The sequence below is a fragment of the Mus musculus genome, chromosome 4 (genome assembly GCF_000001635.26).
Source record: "Mus musculus strain C57BL/6J chromosome 4, GRCm38.p6 C57BL/6J".
Lineage (NCBI taxonomy): Eukaryota > Metazoa > Chordata > Mammalia > Rodentia > Muridae > Mus > Mus musculus.
Genome location: NC_000070.6, coordinates 147,734,170 through 147,752,117, shown reverse-complemented (window position 1 = coordinate 147,752,117; position 17,948 = coordinate 147,734,170). Strand labels below are relative to the sequence as shown.

The 17,948-nt window shown below is 42.9% G+C and overlaps 2 pseudogenes; both read left to right on the top strand.

Moving 5' to 3' along the window:
* The first annotated feature begins 5,558 nt into the window (after positions 1-5,558).
* Gm13148 lies at positions 5,559-6,603 on the top strand (annotated as a pseudogene).
* On the top strand, positions 13,149-16,868 carry Gm13136 (predicted gene 13136; annotated as a pseudogene).

The window sequence follows — 17,948 nt, the reverse complement described above, 5'->3', positions numbered from 1 at the left end:
TTCAGCTGCAGGACAACTGATGGGACAGCCTGGGGATGGGAAACATATGGAGCAGGTGGAAAGTTATTCCTTGGTTGAAATTGATTTTGTTACAGGAGAACTCAGAAGAGGGACTGAGGGCCTGAAGGAAGAGAGTGGGATCAGCAGCCCATCCTTGTCAGTAGGAGTCTGGAGCTGCATGGTGTGGACCTAGGAGTAGAGAACACTGCCTTGGGTCTTACAACCATGTAAAAATTCCCTTCCTCTGCAGTTGTCCCCAATTTTCAGTCACCAGAGCAGTGGCAGGAAATGCAAACAAGAAGACTTGGAAACTCCAAGGTCACAGAAGCTACTAGGCTAGTGGACAGACAGGCACTGGACCAAGATTGAAATCCCTTACTCTGCTGCTCATAATAACACTGATCCTCAAATTCTATTGTGCATTTCGTAACTGTGTTTTAAAATTGCTGACTATGGGGCTGGTGAGATGGCTCAGTGGGTAAGAGCACCCGACTGCTCTTCCGAAGGTCCAGAGTTCAAATCCCAGCAACCACATGGTGGCTCACAACCACCCGTAACGAGATCTGACTCCCTCTTCTGGAGTGTCTGAAGACAGCTACAATGTACTTACATATAATAAATAAAAAAATAAAAAAAAAAAGATGTGTGCCACTAAAAAAAAAAAAAAAAAAATTGCTGACTATGTAAATGTGACTAATCCTGATTTTTTTTATTCATCTTATTGTTGCTTGATACTTACATAATAATTTCTGATAGAATGGTCTTGTCGGTTCCAAACATGGTTATATTTTTCTGGTGGCAGGTAAAGCTGGTACAATTCACATCCATCCATGGTTTTTAACGCTGCTATTTAATCACTGTGCTAGTCAAGATCTTTGCCATTGGAGATTATACATCCACTGGAAGGTTTAAATATTAGTCCCATAAGGATCCCTGGAGTTTTCATTGAATCTTAAGCATATTTTAGCAATTTTTAAGTTAGCTGTCTTTAGATTTATCATTATATAAATAATTATTTATTTTATTTTATTTTTTTCAATTTTTATTAGGTAGTCCCCCCTTCCCCCCGCTCCCCTATCTACACACTCCCACTTCTTGATCCTGGTGTTACGCTGTATTGGGGTATATAAAGTTTGCAAGACCAAGGGGCCTCTCTTCTCAATGGTGGCCAACTAGGCCATCTTCTGATACATATGCAGCTAGAGACAGGAGTTCTGGGGATAGTGCTTAGTTCATGTTGTTCCACCTATAGGGTTGCAGACCCCTTCAGCTCCTTGGGTACTTTCTCTAGCTCCTACGTTGGGAGCCCTGTGTGCCATCCAGTAGCTGACTGTGAGCATCCACTTCTGTGTTTGCCAGGCACCGGCATAGCCTCACAGGAGAGAGCTATATCAGGTTCCTTTCAGCAAAATCTTGCTGGTGTATGCAATAGTTTCTGTGTTTGGTGGCTGATTATGGGATGGATCCCCAGGTGCGGCAGTCTCTTGATGGTCCATTCTTTCATCTCAGCTCCAAACTTTGTCTCTGTATCTCCTTCCATGGGTGTTTTGTTCCCAATTCCAAGAAGGGAAGAAGTGTCTACACTTTGGTCTTCGTTCTTGAGGTTCATGTGTTTTGCAAATTGTATCTTGGATATTCTAAGTTTCTGGGCTAATATCCACTTATCAGTGAGTACATATCATGTTAGTTCTTTTGTGATTGGGTTACCTCACTAAAGATGATACCCTCCAGATACATCCATTAGCCTAGGAATTTCATAAATTCATTGTTTTTGATAGCTGAGTAGTACTCCATTGTGTAAAAGTACCACATTTTCTGTATCCATTCCTCTGTTGAGGGATATCTGGGCTCTTTCCAGCTTCTGAGTATTATAAGTAAGGCTGCTATGAACATAGTGGAGCATGTGTCCTTATTACCAGTTAGAACATCTTCTGGATATATATATGCCCAGGAGTGGTATTGCTGGATCCTCCGGTAGTACCATGTCCACTTTTCTGAGGAACCTCCAGACTGATTTCCAGAATGGTTGTACAAGCTTGCAATCCCACCAACAATGGAGGAGTGTCCTCTTTCTCCATATCCTCATCAGCATCTGCTGTCACCTGAATTTTTGATCCTACCCATTCTGACTGGTGTGAGGTAGAATCTCAGGGTTGTTTTGTTTTTTTGTTTTTGTTTTTGTTTTTCGAGACAGGCTTTCTCTGTAGCCCTGGCTCTCCTGGAACTCACTCTGTAGACCAGGCTGGCCTTGAACTCAGAAATCTGCCTGCCTCTGCCTCCCAAGTGCTGGGATTAAAGGCGTGTGCCACCACTCAGGGATGCTCAGGGTCATTTGATTTGCATTCCGCTGATGATTAAGAAAGGTGAGCATTGTTTTAGGTGATTCTCAGCCATTTGATATTCCTCAGTTGAGAATTTTTTGTTTAGCTCTGTGCCGCATATTTTAATGAGGTTATTTGATTTTCTGTAGTCCACCTTCCTGAGTTCTTTATATATATTGGATATTAGTCCCCTATCTGAATTATGGTTGGTAAAGATCCTTTCCCAGTCTGTTGGTGGCCTTTTTGTCTTATTGACAGTGTCTTTTGTCTTACAGAAGCTTTGCAATTTTACGAGGTCCCGTTTGTCAATTCTTGATCTTACAGCACAAGCCATTGCTGTTCAATTCAGGAATTTTTCCCCTGTGCTCATATTTTTGAGGCTTTTTCTAAACATAATAAAAGCAATCTACAGCAAACCAGTAACCAACATCAAAGTAAATGGAGAGAAGCTGGAAGCAATCCCACTAAAATCAGGGACTAGACAAGGCTGCCCACTTCTCCCTATCTATTCAATATAGTACTTGATGTCCCATTCAGAGCAATTAGACAACAAAAGGAGGTCAAGGGGATACAAATTGGGAAGGAAGACGTCAAAGTATCACTATTTACAGATGATATGATAGTATATATAAGTGACCCTAAAAATTCCACCAGAGAATTCCAGACCTTATAAACCGCTTCAGTGAAGTAGCTGGATATAAAATTAACTCAAACAAATCAATGGCCTTTCTCTACACAAAGGATAAACAGGCTGAGATGGAAATTAGGGAAAAAACACCCTTCACAATAGTCACAAACAATATAAAATACCTTGGTGTGACTCTTAACTAAGGAAGTGAAAGATCTGTATGATCAGAACTTCAAGTTTATTAAGAAAGAAACCAAAGAAGATCTCAGAGGATGGAAAGATCTCCCATGCTTATGGATTGGCAGGATCAATATAGTAAAAATGGCTGTCATGCTGAAAGCAATCAGAGTCAATGCAATCCCTAGCAAAATTCCAACTCAACTACTCAAAATATCAACTTCAACGAATTAGGAAAGACATTCTGCAAATTCATCTGGAATAACAAAAAACCTAGCATAGCAAAAACTCTCCTAAATGATAAAAGAATCTTTGATGGAATCACCATGCCTGACCTAAAGATGTAGTACAGAGCAATTGTGATAAAAACTGCAAGGTACTGGTATAGCGACTGACAGGTAGACCAATGGAATAGAATTGAAGACCCAGAAATGAACCCACACACTAATGGTCACTTGACCTTTGACAAGGGAGCTAAAACCATCCAGTGGAAAAAAAGACAGGCATTTTCAACAAATGGTGCTGGCACAACTGGCGGTTAACATGTAGAAGAATGCGAATTGATCCATTCCTATCTCCTTGTACTAAGGTCAAATCTAAGTGGATCAAGGAACTCCACATAAAACCATAGACAGTGAAACTTATAGAGGAGAAAGTGGGGAAAAGCCTCAAAGATATGGGCACAGGAGAAAAATTCCTGAATAGAACAGCAATGGCTTGTGCTGTAAGTTCGAGAATTGACAAAAGGAAAAAAAGACAGCATTGTCAACAAATGGTGCTGGCACAACTGGCCATTAACATGTAGAAGAATGTGAATTAATCCATTCTTATCTCCTTGTACTAAGGTCAAGTGTATGTAGATCAAGGAACTCCACATAAAACAGGAGACACTGAAACTTATAGAGGAGAAAGTGGGGAAAAGCCTTGAAGATATAAACATTTATTAAGCAGCGAAACACTCTGTATTAAGTTTGTACCTGAAATGTATGAACTGTCTGATATAAATATAAATATCCCCTTGATCTCTTTTAGTTGCCTTATTGCTTGAGCTAGAACGTCTGATACTGTACGAAAGAGACTTGAGGACAGTCGACAGCCTTTTCTTGTGATAGAGAATTCTTTCTTGAAAACTTTGCTGTTAAAATGGTGGTTTTTTAAAATGAAATTCCCAAGCCCATAGTACACTTCCTATCAATAACTGGTCAATTTCATTATTACCCTGTGCCAGAGAGCCTGGCAAACCTGTATGGGTTCTTATATGTCTTATATATAGTCAATTACTCTTACTTCTGATTATTTATTGTAGTTGAATAAATAGTGAAGTCAATTCAGAATCATCCTAAGTAAGATCAACAGTCTCTATGTGTAAAACAAACGTTTCTGTATACTGACAGTTACTATGTTAAGACACTTGAAAATCTGAGAACACCATGAGTATTGCACGTAATTAAGATTTTTGAACTGATTTCTAGGGACTGTCAGCCACCTTACTTAAATCTTCTGCCTTTCCTGATTTATTAGCCTCAGTGTAAAATGTAGTGGCTCCAGATATTGGAATTCTCTTTAGTGTATGAGGGAAAATCCAAGTAGTCCATTTTATGAACTGAAGCCACTTGTTTTTAGGGTATCTGTTGTTAATAACTCCAAGAAATTACTGCATGCTTTTTACCAAAGTTCATGTTGTGTCCATAGTGAGTCAATCTCTGCATTAATAAATGGTACTACGATTTCAGCTGGATCCATTCCAACTAATTTTTGAAGTCTCTCTTTTTTTTAATAACAATTCAGAGACCATCTCTATGTAGGCTTTTAATTTCTTACCCTGTTTATGTGCTAAAAATATCCATTCTAATATATAATCTTCCATCTGCATGAGCATTCCTGTATGGGGATGAGTACAAGGTAAGATAACTAAGATGCAGGCCATTTTGGAACAATATGAACTAGTCGTGTATCCTGCATTTACCTTTCTTCCAGAGCTAAGTCCTTCTCAGTCTTGGCTGGTAATTTCCTCGGGCTATTTATATCTTTATCACCTTGTAAGGTTTGAAATAAATTGCTCAGCACTTGATTGGCCAAGCCAATTGTAGGCCACAGCCAGTTAGTATCTCCCAATAATTTCTGAAAATCATTGAGAGTCCTCAAATGGTCTTTCCTGATTTGCACCTTTTGTGACCTATCCTGTTACAGACTTATTTTAGGTAATAAAGAATTAATAGAAGCCACTCGTTATATTTTTTCAGGGGTGATTTGCAATCTTCAGCAAGGCAAGTTGTGTTGTTGTTGTTGTTGTTGGTTTTTTTTTTCATCAAACATTCTTTCCATGATATTTAAATCTGAATTAGCAAATAGAATGTCATCTATATAATGACAGATAATGGATTGGGGAAATTGTGAATCATCTCTAATGGTTGTTGTACTAAATATTGACCATGGCCGAGACCGAGGAGTGGAGCCTGGACAACTTCTTCACCAAGAGGGACAAGAAGAAGAAGGAATGGAGCAGTCGGGCTGCCAATGCGGCGAGCAGCACGGACGGGAGCAGCGCGTAGGCGGGCTCCAAGCCGGGTGATGGCGGGAGCTTGGGCTCTGGTGCTAGGTCAGGAGACAGCAGGAGCGCGGGCCCTGCTGGCAAGGATATAATGAAGGATGAAAATGAGTGGAAAGAATTTGAGCAAAGAGAGGTTGATTACAGCGGATTAAGAGTTCAGGCAATGCAAATAAGTGAAAAGGAAGAAGATGATAATGAGAAGAGAGAAGATCCATCTCTCTTTGGAAGAAGGTGGAGGTGGCAATGGAGCAGAAAAATCTTCAGGTCCCTGGAATAAAACCATTCCGGTACAGGCGCTTCCTTGCTCCAGTAACAGTTACAGAAACCCCGGAGCCAGCAATGCCCAGTGGTGTATTTAGGCCTCCTGGGGCAAGGCTAACCACAACAAGGAAAACACCACAAGGACCACCAGAAATATACAGTGACACACAGTTCCCATCCCTGCACTCCACTGCCAAGCATGTAGAGAGCCGGAAGGATAAAGAAATGGAGAAGAGCTTTGAAGTAGTAAGACACAAAAATAGAGACAGGGAGGATGTTTCAAAAAACCAGGCCCTTAAACTTCAGCTAGACAACCAGTATGCTGTGCTTGAGAATCAGAAGTACAGCCACACACAGTACAGCTAAGGAATGGTCTTTGCTAAGCCTACCAAGGTAATTAGACCACAGCTAACCACCAAGAACAGCCATTCATCGTTTTGATTTATGGATCTACAGTGACTGACTGAAGACCTCAAGTCCAGTGACTGTCCCTGTTGCACTATGGAAGTTCAAGAGTCACGACTGATCTTGATGTGTGTTGGATTTAGGGGTGTTTCATTGTCTTAAGTATTTGTGAATTAGATTCAACAGTGTTTCCATAGTTGCTCTGCGTATAAAGCCAAACCTGCAGCCAGTGGCCATTCAAACATCTTTATGTTCAGATACTGAGCCTTCACAAGGTTGACTACCTCAGACTTGCTGTCCTTAGTTGTGAATTTCATGTGGATCACATCTTCTATATAAGGTTACAGCTACTAGTGTCTGTGTGAACCTTGAAACCAACTCTACAGGATTCCTGTCAGAAAGCCTTCAGAAGTCAGCCATCTGGGTTCTGATCTGCTGTAAAAGATGAAGAGGTAAGTGACCTTAATTAACCTGTTCTGTGCCCCATCCTAAGGCATACTCTGTAGGCTGTGGCTATGTTAGACTCCCTGGATCAAGCTGCTGTGAGCAATCGCGTGCGAGCGTGCCATGAGCAATCGCCATTATAAGATGGTGCTGGCTTCCACTGCGCCTAACTAGTAAATAAGCCTTATGCGCAAGTGCAAGAGTGAACTCACGCCTAGTCACTGCCCATCTCGCGGCGTAGTAATGGGGTGATGGGCGAACAACGAATCAGGAGCTGTCACGCCACATCAGGTGCTGAAACGTCACAATGCAGGCTATAGAAGCAGCACCATTTTCCCGGTTCGGGGTCTTCCCTCCTGATAAGTAAGCAATAAAATCTTTGCCGCAGAAGATTCCAGTTGTCCTGAGTGTGTTCTTGCCGGTGGGGACAAAAGCTCGGGATAAGTGGCGCTGAGAAGCCCAGGAACTACCATCACACCGGTGCAAGGGACATCCCTCGTTCGTGAGGCGGAACCAGAACTGCGGGACAAATTACAGCTTTATGAGGTATGTCTAGCCTTGAACTTTCTCCAGTGTTAGAAGCCTTTTTGTTCCTTTTCACATGTCAACAAGTGGTTAAGGCAGGGCAGAGAATTCTGGACGAAATTCAAGACAGTCTATCAGAGGTAAAGCGGGGAGAGAGAGTAGGAGCAAAGAGGAAACATGGTGCACCAATTAAGCATACAGGCCTTTCCACGGGTCTTGAACCTGATGAAAAGTTAATGTCAGGGAAGAATACCTGGGGAGAGATTGGAAGGAAGGAGAAGGAAAAAGAAAAGAAAAAAGATCAATCAGCGGAGGTTTCTAGGAGAAGGAACTTATACCCGCCACTAGATGAGTTTAAGCAGCTAGCTCTTAGTAGCTCAGAATCAGACGAAGGACTTAGCTCCTCTGAAGAAACGGACTTGGAGGAGGAAGCAGTTCGTTATAAGGGAGAAAGGTACCAGCAAGATAAAAAGTGAGCTACTCAGTCCAGAAAAAGGCAAAAGGCGGCTGGCGAAAGCCAGCTTTCTGCTCAGCCTCCAGACAGTCGGCTTCAGGGTCCTAGTGCACCTCAGCCCTATGTGCAGAGGTACCATTCAGAACCTTATGTGCAGAGGTACCATTCAGAGCCTTATGTGCAGAGGTATCATTCAGATTCATTCATTCCAAAAAAGGAACAAAGAAAAGTGCAGCAAGTATTCCCAGTTTTTGAAGGAGCTGAGGGAGGGCGTGTTCACGCTCCAGTAGAGTATATACAGATTAAGGAGCTTGCAGAAGCAGTTCGCAATTATGGAGTCAGCACTAATTTCACTATAGCACAAGTCGAAAGGCTTGCGAATCATGCTATGACTCCTGGTGATTGGCAGACTGTAGTAAAAGCTGCAGCCCCCAGTATGGGAATGTATCTTGAGTGGAAAGCCTTGTGGCAGGACTCCTGCCAGATGCAGGCAAGGGCCAATGCCACCATGGAAGGGGACCAAAGAACGTGGATGTTTGAATTGCTTACAGGTCAGGGACAGCATGCTGCTAACCAAACAGATTATCATTGGGGAGCGTACGCCCAAGTCTCAGCTGCTGCTGTTAAGGCATGGAAGGCACTAAGAAGGGAGAGGCAAGTGGGCATTTGACCAAGATTACTCAGGGTGCACAGGAGTCATTCTCAGATTTTGTAGCCAGAATGAAGGAGGCAGCAGGGAGGATATTTGGTGATCCAGAAGCAGCTATGCCTTTAATTGAACAATTGGTTTATGAACAAGCTACACAGGAATGCAGATCAGCAATTACACCTAGAAAGAGTAAGGGGTTACAGGACTGGTTAAAGGTTTGCCATGAGCTTGGAGGGCCGCTTACTAATGCTGGATTGGCAGCAGCCATTCTGCAGGGGAGGAGGCGCTCAGATTCAACTGAGCTCAAACTTTGCTTTAATTGTGGCAAACCAGGACATTTAAAAAAGGACTGCAGAGCCCCTATAAAAAGGTCAGCACCAGGATTGTGTACTAAATGTGGAAAAGGATATCATTGGGCTTAGGACTGTCGTTCAGTTAAGATATACGAGGCAGGCTCTTGCAGCCTACAAGGTCTTATTGTCCACCCTGGAGTTGTAGATCAGGATTATAAAGGGGAACTTCAGGTTCTCTGTTCTTGTCCTCAAGGTGTCTTTTCTATATCACAAGGGGACAGAATAGCTCAACTAATAATTTTGCCAAGCCTACTTCGTTGTTTTCCTTCCTCTGGTATTCCTCGAGCTGCCAGAGGGATTGGTTCTACTGGAAATGATTCTGCTTACTTAATAATGCCTTTAGATTCCAGGCCATCCTTGGAGTTAGTTATAGAAGGGAAACAATTTAAGGGAATTTTAGATACAGGAGCAGACAAAAGTATTATTTCTTCTCACTGGTGGCCAAAAACCTGGCCTGTAACTCAGTCATCACACTCTTTACAAGGGCTAGGCTATCAGTCCTGCTCCACTATTAGCTCCCGTTCTTTGAGCTGGCAAATGGATGTCACACATATTTCCTCCTTTGGGAAAAATCAATATTTACATGTTTCCTAATCTGTCTAGGCAGATTTTTTTGTATCTTGCAGGAAATTGGTCTGAAAGATTCGATGAGACCCTTGAGGCCCTGAGAGCGGCTGTTCTCAGGATTAACTCGACACGAGTCGACCTGTCATTGACAGAGGGTCTCTCCTCCTGGATTTCATCTGCTTTTTCTTATTTTAAGGAATGGGTGGGGGTGATTTTATTTGCTGCTGCCATCTGCTGTGGACTTGTGTTTATGCTCTGGTTGGTTTGTAAGCTCAGAACCCAACAAAACCGTGACAAGGTCGTTATCGCTCAAGCACTTGCAGCCATTGAACAAGGGGCCTCCCCTGAAATTTGGCTGTCCATGCTTAAGACCTAAATGGCATCTGAGTTCTCTGCTATTGTGTCCCACAGATTTGTGGATACATTGCACTGGGATATAAGAGACTCAACGCTCATTGATCAGCACTTACACCTCGCTGAGGTTTACTAATTCGTTTTTTGGCTGGCCTCTTTTATAGAGTTCCCTAGGTCATTTAGCAGTTATTGTCACACAGTACTACGGTATCCAGAGATGGGAAACTTTCCTCATGAACAGACCAACCTAAGACATGGGACCCGGTGGCGATAGGGTTACCCTATGACAGGAAAGGCTGTGACATTGGAGGAATGACCTAAGACAGGAGCCACAGCAGATGGACATGACTGCAGAGGCCTAGACCAGCCTCAAATTTTAATAAAATAAAAAGGGGGAGATGTGGAGAGCCGTGCTGCAAGCAAATGCATGCGTGCCGTGAGCAATCGCCATTATAAGATGGCGCTGGCTTCCACTGCGCCTAACTAGTAAATAAGCCTTATGCGCAAGTGCAAGAGTGAACTCACACCTAGTCAATGCCCATCTCGCGGCGTAGTAATGGGATGATGGGCAAGCAACGAATCAGGAGCTGTCATGCCACATCAGGTGCTGAAACGTCACACTGCAGGCTATAGAAGCAGCACCATTTTCCCGGTTCGGGGTCATCCCTCCTGATAAGTAAGCAATAAAAGCTTTGCCACAGAAGATTGCGGTTGTCCTGAGTGTGTTCTTGCCGGCGGGGACAATATGTTTGGATCATCTGTGTGGGGCTTATGATTTATAATTTAAGTTTTTAGTTGTATGAGTTAACTGTGGATTTAATTCAACCAAACTCGGTTCCACCAAATGGGGGATAGTCTTATTTCTTTGAATAATTTTTCATTCAGATAGTGCTTGTTGGATTCCACATTAAGGCCTTGCTTTGACTTTGAGTAAGTTCTTTAAGGGCATATTGTGTGGAGAAATAGTCTGAAAGAAGCATTGGAATTGTGAAATGCCCTATGAATTTGCCAATCCTTGGTGGAACCAGATAGCCTTTGATGCATATAAAGGACAGCGGATCTGCTGCACTCCAGGTGCTGCTCAAGCCTCCTAATCAGGTCTAATTGAACTGCTGTGGACAGAGTATGGTGTCTGCTCACTGCTGTGGACAGAGTGTTGCGTCTGCTCAGGAGGAGAGGGTTTCACTGACCTGGCTTTTAACAGTTCAAAGCAACAGGAGCAAAACACCCAAGTTGCACATGAATCTGGCATGGTGTCTGATAAATCCTTGTGTGTGCCCCAAATGTGAAGGTTATGGGGTATTCTGTAGGTTCATTCATTGTTTAGCCAGCTCTTGACATTCACCTTTGGAATATTTTTGGTAATAACTTGGAGATGCAGGGGAATAGCCAGTAGTGTAGCATTTCTGTTGTTTGTAATTTCAATGTAACTATCTAGTAGTACTTGGCTCTTAGAAGATGTTACTGCTAAATTTCTTTCTACCTAATGAACTAGCCTGTCGGTTACCTATTCTGTCACTACATATAGTTCAGTTCACATACCCTATGTTGGCATATGACTATGTGATACGATAGTAGTGCCTGGGTTTCTCTATGTAAACGAATCCCTTTGCCAAACACAGTTCAGACTTGCTCACTACTGACAGGAGTGGAACAGGAAATGAATGTTTTCCCAGCTTGGGAGCCTGTTTATTGGATTTAGGGCAGCAGTGTGGGAAGCAGGAGGTGGAGGCCAGTATCTCCTACCAGACTGTATGCCACTTCTGGGCAATAATGTTGTCATGATCTGAACTAGGCAGGAGGAGGTGGGGTGACTAGAGACTTGAGATTCTTAGTTAAACTGAAGACTTCATTTGGGCACCAGAAACCTTAACAAATAATCTCGCACCTTGAGCCACAAACGTCCCTTAAAGTATGCTTTACCCAAGCATGACACACAAACACACATTCTGTTTGGGGTTATGGTTTAAGATGTGAACAGAAACATGATGAGGTTTGTTTAATGGCATACTGTACTAGAACGCTGAAGACCTGCAGCAGATGTAAATTCCAAGTCTTGTTTTTTTGTTTTGTTTTGTTTTTGTTTTTGTTTTTTTCGGTTTTTCGAGACAGGGTTTCTCTGTTTAGCCCTGGCTGTCCTGGAACTCACTTTGTAGACCAGGCTGGCCTCGAACTCAGAAATCCCCTTGCCTCTGCCTCCCGAGTGCTAGGATTAAAGGCGTGCACCACAACACCCAGCTTTTGTTATTTTTTAAGATTGTGAAATTATAAAAATGCATATCAATCAAGTTTTAATACACTGGGTGGATGAGGCTGCCATTGTACAATTTCTATCTTTGGGTTCTCAGGCATGGTTCCGACAGTGTAAGAACTCTGTAACATTTAACTTTAAATAAACAGTAAACCTATGAAAAAAAGAAATGACATAAAAAGGAAAGGATATGGCTTCTCCTAAATATGGTGAAGTAGAATGTGTCTTATCATCAAAAGAAAGAGAATAGCCGGACACAGGAACAGTCTACAATGGACAGAACCATGAGCCTCATGAGGAGAGGGAGCAGGAAAGCCAGACCCAGAGGCCAGGAGGGTGAATGATCAGTAAAAAAGACCAGGTAGCCAAATGGATGCATTACATGAAGAAAAGCAGCTGGGAGGACATTTGCCCAACCTCTGTGCTAGGGGTCTGGAAAGGACAGCATTGCACTGTAGCAGGTAGGGATAGAGGACTGTTTGGAGAACCTGGAACCAAGGACTGATTTGATTTGTTAAATAGGCACGTTGGCCTTTTGTTCCAGGTTTTAATATTCAACATTAGGGATGACTGAAGAGATTGAAATGATTTAATTGTAATCTCAAAAGTTATTTAAAAAAATGAACTAGTTGTTTTATTTCTTCTCTGCCTAAGTTATCAATGGCGGTAGAGGGAGAGAGGGACTTAGGTGGGAAAAGTGAGAGGGAGGGAAAAAGGGGAGCAGAATGAGTTATGGGTGGGAGACAAGAGAGAGCCCAGAGGGCCAGAAGAATGAATGGAAATATGGAGCAGTAGAATTTGGAGATTGGAGAGAAACCTCTAGAAAGTCTTATAGACCTGGGGTGTGAGAGGCTTCCTAGATCCTGCCATGTCCCCATATTGATGATAATGGACTGAACCTCTGAACCTGTTAGCCATCCCCTGTTAGCGGGCAGTGGGAGCCAGCGAGCCCAGCCGTTAAGGGAGCGCTGAAGACCCAGCTCGCTTTACTCAGAGGAGAGGAGGCCCAAAGCACCACTTCCTCGAGGCCCTGTCCACTCGGCTCCACAGCCCGCTAGAGGCCTGGAGGAGGCGGGGCCAAGGAGGAGCATGCGCACGCGCCCTCGCGAGCCGGCCTTCTAAGGGGGAACGAGCGATCTCGCGAGGGTTGAGAGCGGGTGGCGTAGGTATCTGTCCTGGTTGGCTGGAGAAGAGAATTTACTCCCGGAGAGGAGAAGGCGCCGGGAGGCCTCTGAGAACTTTCCGTTTTCCTTTCCCTTTCCCTCGGCCCTCCGCCTCCTCAGAGTCAGCCCGCCTTCCCTGACCTCCGTGACCCCACTGGCCCCGCCCACTCCCGTCGACGTGATTCCCGCCGTGAGGTAAACGCCAGTGAGGCAGAGTTCCGTGGAAGAGGACGGCGAGGCGAGCGGCACGGCTGGGCCGGCTCGGGTCGGTGGCGGACCCCTCGCGCGTGAGAACTTCCGGGCGCGTCTCGCTCCTCCGGCGGCCCGGACGCCAGTGTCGCGCAGGCCCAAGCTGCTTCCCTCGGCGCCGCGCCTGCCCGTGGCCGCGGCGGGTGACGCAGCCGGAACATGTCGTCCGCGGTGGAGCCTCCGCCGCTCCCGCCTCCCGAGAGCGCGCCTTCCAAGCCCTCGGCGCCCGGCGGGAGCAGCAGCGGCAACAAAGGCGGCCCCGAGGGCTGCGGGCTCGTGCCCCGGCCCCGCGGACACCGAGATGGAGGAAGTATTTGATAATGGATCACCTGGAAAGCAAAAAGAAATCCAAGAACCAGATCCTACATATGAAGAAAAAATGCAAACTGACCGAGCAAATAGATTTGAGTATTTATTAAAGCAGACAGAGCTGTTCGCTCATTTCATTCAGCCTGCTGCTCAGAAGACTCCAACCTCACCCTTGAAGATGAAACCAGGGCGCCCACGGGTAAAAAGGATGAAAAACAGAATTTGCTTTCAGTTGGAGATTACCGACACTGTAGAACAGAGCAAGAGGAGGATGAAGAGCTATTAACAGAAAGTTCCAAAGCAACTAATGTTTGTACTCGATTTGAAGATTCTCCATCATATGTAAAATGGGGTAAACTGAGAGATTATCAGGTGCGAGGATTGAATTGGCTCATCTCTCTGTATGAGAATGGCATCAATGGGATCCTTGCAGATGAAATGGGTTTGGGAAAGACACTTCAAACAATTTCTCTTCTTGGATACAGGAAACACTATAGAAATATTCCTGGTCCTCATATGGTTTTGGTTCCCAAGTCTACATTGCACAACTGGATGAGTGAATTCAAGAGATGGATACCAACACTTAGGTCTGTTTGCTTGATAGGAGATGAAGAGCAAAGAGCTGTATTTGTCAGGGATGTTTTATTACCAGGAGAGTGGGATGTGTGTGTCACATCTTATGAAATGCTTATTAAAGAGAAAGTCTGTGTTCAAAAAAATTCAACTGGAGATACTTAGTTATAGATGAAGCTCACAGGATAAAAAATGAAAAAATCTAAGTTGTCAGAAACAGTGAGAGAATTCAAGACTACAAATCGGCTGTTGCTAACAGGGACGCCTCTTCAGAACAACCTGCATGAGCTCTGGTCACTTCTAAACTTTTTGTTTCCAAATGTGTTTAATTCAGCTGATGACTTTGATTCCTGGGTTGATACAAATAATTGCCTTGGGGATCAAAAGCTAGTTGAGAGGCTTCATATGGTTTTGTGTCCATTCCTCTTTCGTCGAATTAAAGCTGATGTTGAAAAGAGTTTGCCTCCAAAAAAAGAAGTAAAAATCTATGTGGGTCTTAGCAAAATGCAAAGAGAATGGTATACTCGGATATTAATAAAAGATATAGACATATTAAACTCAGCAGGGAAGATGGACAAAATGAGGCTATTGAACATTTTGATGCAGTTGAGGAAATGCTGCAATCATCCGTATCTCTTCGATGGAGCTGAACCTGGTCCACTGTACACAACAGATACGCATCTTGTTACCAACAGTGGCAAGATGGTGGTGTTAGACAAGCTACTCCCTAAACTGAAAGAACAAGGTTCAAGAGTACTAATCTTTAGTCAGATGACAAGAGTATTAGACATTTTGGAAGATTATTGCATGTGGAGAAATTATGAGTACTGCAGGTTGGATGAACAGACACCCCATGATGAGAGACAAGACTCCATCAATGCATACAATGAACCAAATAGCACAAAGTTTGTATTTATGCTAAACACACGTGCTGGTGGTCTGGGCATCAATCTTGCAACTGCTGATGTAGTAATTTTATATGATTCAGATTGGAATCCTCAAATTGATCTTCAGCCTATGGACCATGCCCATAGAATTGGACAAAGGAAGACTGTCCGAGTGTTTCGCTTTATAACTGATAACACTGTGGAAGAAAGAATAGTGGAACGTGCTGAGATGAAACTTAGACTGGATTCGATAGTAATTCAACAAGGGAGGCTTGTAGATCAGAACCTGAACAAAATTGGGAAAGATGAAATGCTTCAAATGATTCGACGTGGTGCCACACATGTGTTTGCTTCAAAAGAAAGTGAAATCACTGATGAGGATATTGATGGTATTTTAGAAAGAGGTGCAAAGAAGACTGCAGAAATGAATGAAAAGCTCTCCAAGATGGGTGAACGTTCACTTAGAAACTTTACGATGGATACAGAGTCCAGTGTTTATAACTTTGAAGGAGAAGACTATAGAGAAAAACAAAAGAGTGCATTCACAGAGTGGATTGAACCACCAAAAAGAGAAAGAAAAGCCAACTATGCTGTTGATGCATATTTCAGGGAAGCTCTCCGTGTTAGTGAGCCTAAAGCACCCAAGGCACCTCGACCTCCAAAACAACTAAATGTTCAGGATTTCCAGTTCTTTCCTCCAGGTTTATGTGAATTACTGGAAAAAGAAATTCTGTATTACAGGAAAACTATTGGGTATAAGGTACCTTGGAGTCCTGATCTACCTAATGCAGCACAGGCATAGAAAGAACAGCTAAAAATTGATGAAGCAGAGACCCTCAATGACGAGGAGTTAGAGGAAAAAGAGAAGCTTCTGACACAGGGGTTTACAAATTGGAATAAGAGAGATTTTAACCAGTTTATCAAGGCTAATGAGAAGTGGGGTCGTGATGATATTGAAAATATAGCCAGAGAATTAGAAGGAAAAACTCCAGAAGAAGTCATTGAATACTCAGCTGTGTTCTGGGAAAGATGCAATGAGCTTCAGGACATAGAGAAGATTATGGCTCAGATTGAAAGGGGAGAGGCAAGAATTCAAAGAAGAATAAGTATCAAGAAAGCACTAGATACAAAGATTGGACGGTACAAAGCACACTTTCATCAGCTAAGAATATCATATGGTACTAACAAAGGAAAAAAACTATACTGAAGAAGAGGATCGTTTTCTCATTTGTATGCTGCACAAGCTTGGCTTCGACAAGGAAAATGTGTATGATGAATTACGACAATGCATCCGAAACTCCCCTCAGTTTAGATTTGATTGGTTTCTCAAGTCCAGAACTGCGATGGCGCTCCAGAGGAGGTGTAATACCTTAATTACTTTGATTGAAAGAGAAAGTATGGAACTAGAAGAAAAGGAGAAGGCAGAGAAAAAGAAAAGAGGACCAAAACCTTCCACACAGAAACATAAGATGGACGGTGCCCTTGATGGCCGTGGAAGAAAAAAGAAGCTGAAACTATGAATGCATTTTTGTCTTATAATCACTAACTAGTAGTTCTTTAATTTACAGGTCTTCATAAGATGTGCTGGACAGTGCTCAACTGTTATGTCGTTCAGACATCAGGTCCATCTGCTTACTGAGATAGAAACATAGTATGTAGTTTCACTTTTTTTTAAATGCAACCGCTGTGCGGAAATTTTTTTATCATTAACAATTGAAGTAATAAAACAGGCTTCATTTATTAAAAAGAAAAGAATTTGAGAAGTTTAATCATGAGAAAAAGCAATGTCATTGTAACAGGGGGCACAGACTGGGATCAAGGTGACCTGAGCCACCACAGCTTATCTCAGAAACATTATTGTAAATATTTCTTTTTGTAAAAAGACTGCAGATAAAGCTGATGGAAATAATATACGTTGTTAGAGTGAAATCACTCCATACACAAGCAGAAGATGAATTAAGAAAAGTTGCTTTAGTGACTGTGTGCATTCATGACAGGCTAATTATCAGACTAATCAGCCTAGCATAAATCTGAATTCAACATATGCTGTCAGTCTTAAGTTTCTTTTAGGTTGAGTTCCCAGATTATGCTTTGAACCAGTTAAATATGGACTGGAGACTGCATATCTAGGCTCTTAGGTAGATGGAAGGTTTACATAGTACAGATATTGTAAGACTCATTTCTTACATAGCCATTTTCCTAAAAAAAAAAAAAACCCCACAAAGATAGCAGTATATAATTTTTGTTTGTACCTAAGATTTATTATTCAAATTGTTTTGTTTTCCTCCATGTTGGGATGACCATATGTTTGTAAAAAAAGACTATATTTTGATGTAATTCCTAACCATTTTTGAACATCTGTTAGGAGACTCAGAGTGAAATGTCTATAGGGTGCAAATCGAACAACCTGACCTTGATCACTATATAAAAAAATGTCCATATTTCCTCCCTTGAATATTTTGTTCCCCAATCTAGGTAGGACTAAAGCATCCACACTTTGATCTTCCTTACTCTTGAGCTTCATGTGTACTGTAAATTATATCTTAGTTACTCTGAGCTGTGGAGCAGAGAATGACAGAAAAGCCATCCAGACACTGACCCACCTGGGAATCCATCCCATATACAGACATCAAACCCAGATACTAATGTGGATGCCAAGAAGTGCTTGCTGAGAGGAGCCTGATATATCTCTCTCCTGAGAGGCTCTGCCAAAGCCTGACAAATACAGAGGTGGATGCTTGAAGCCACCCATTGGACTGAGCTTGGGTTCCTGATGGAGAAGCTAGAGACAAGACTCAAGGAGCTGAAGGGGTTTACAACCCATAGG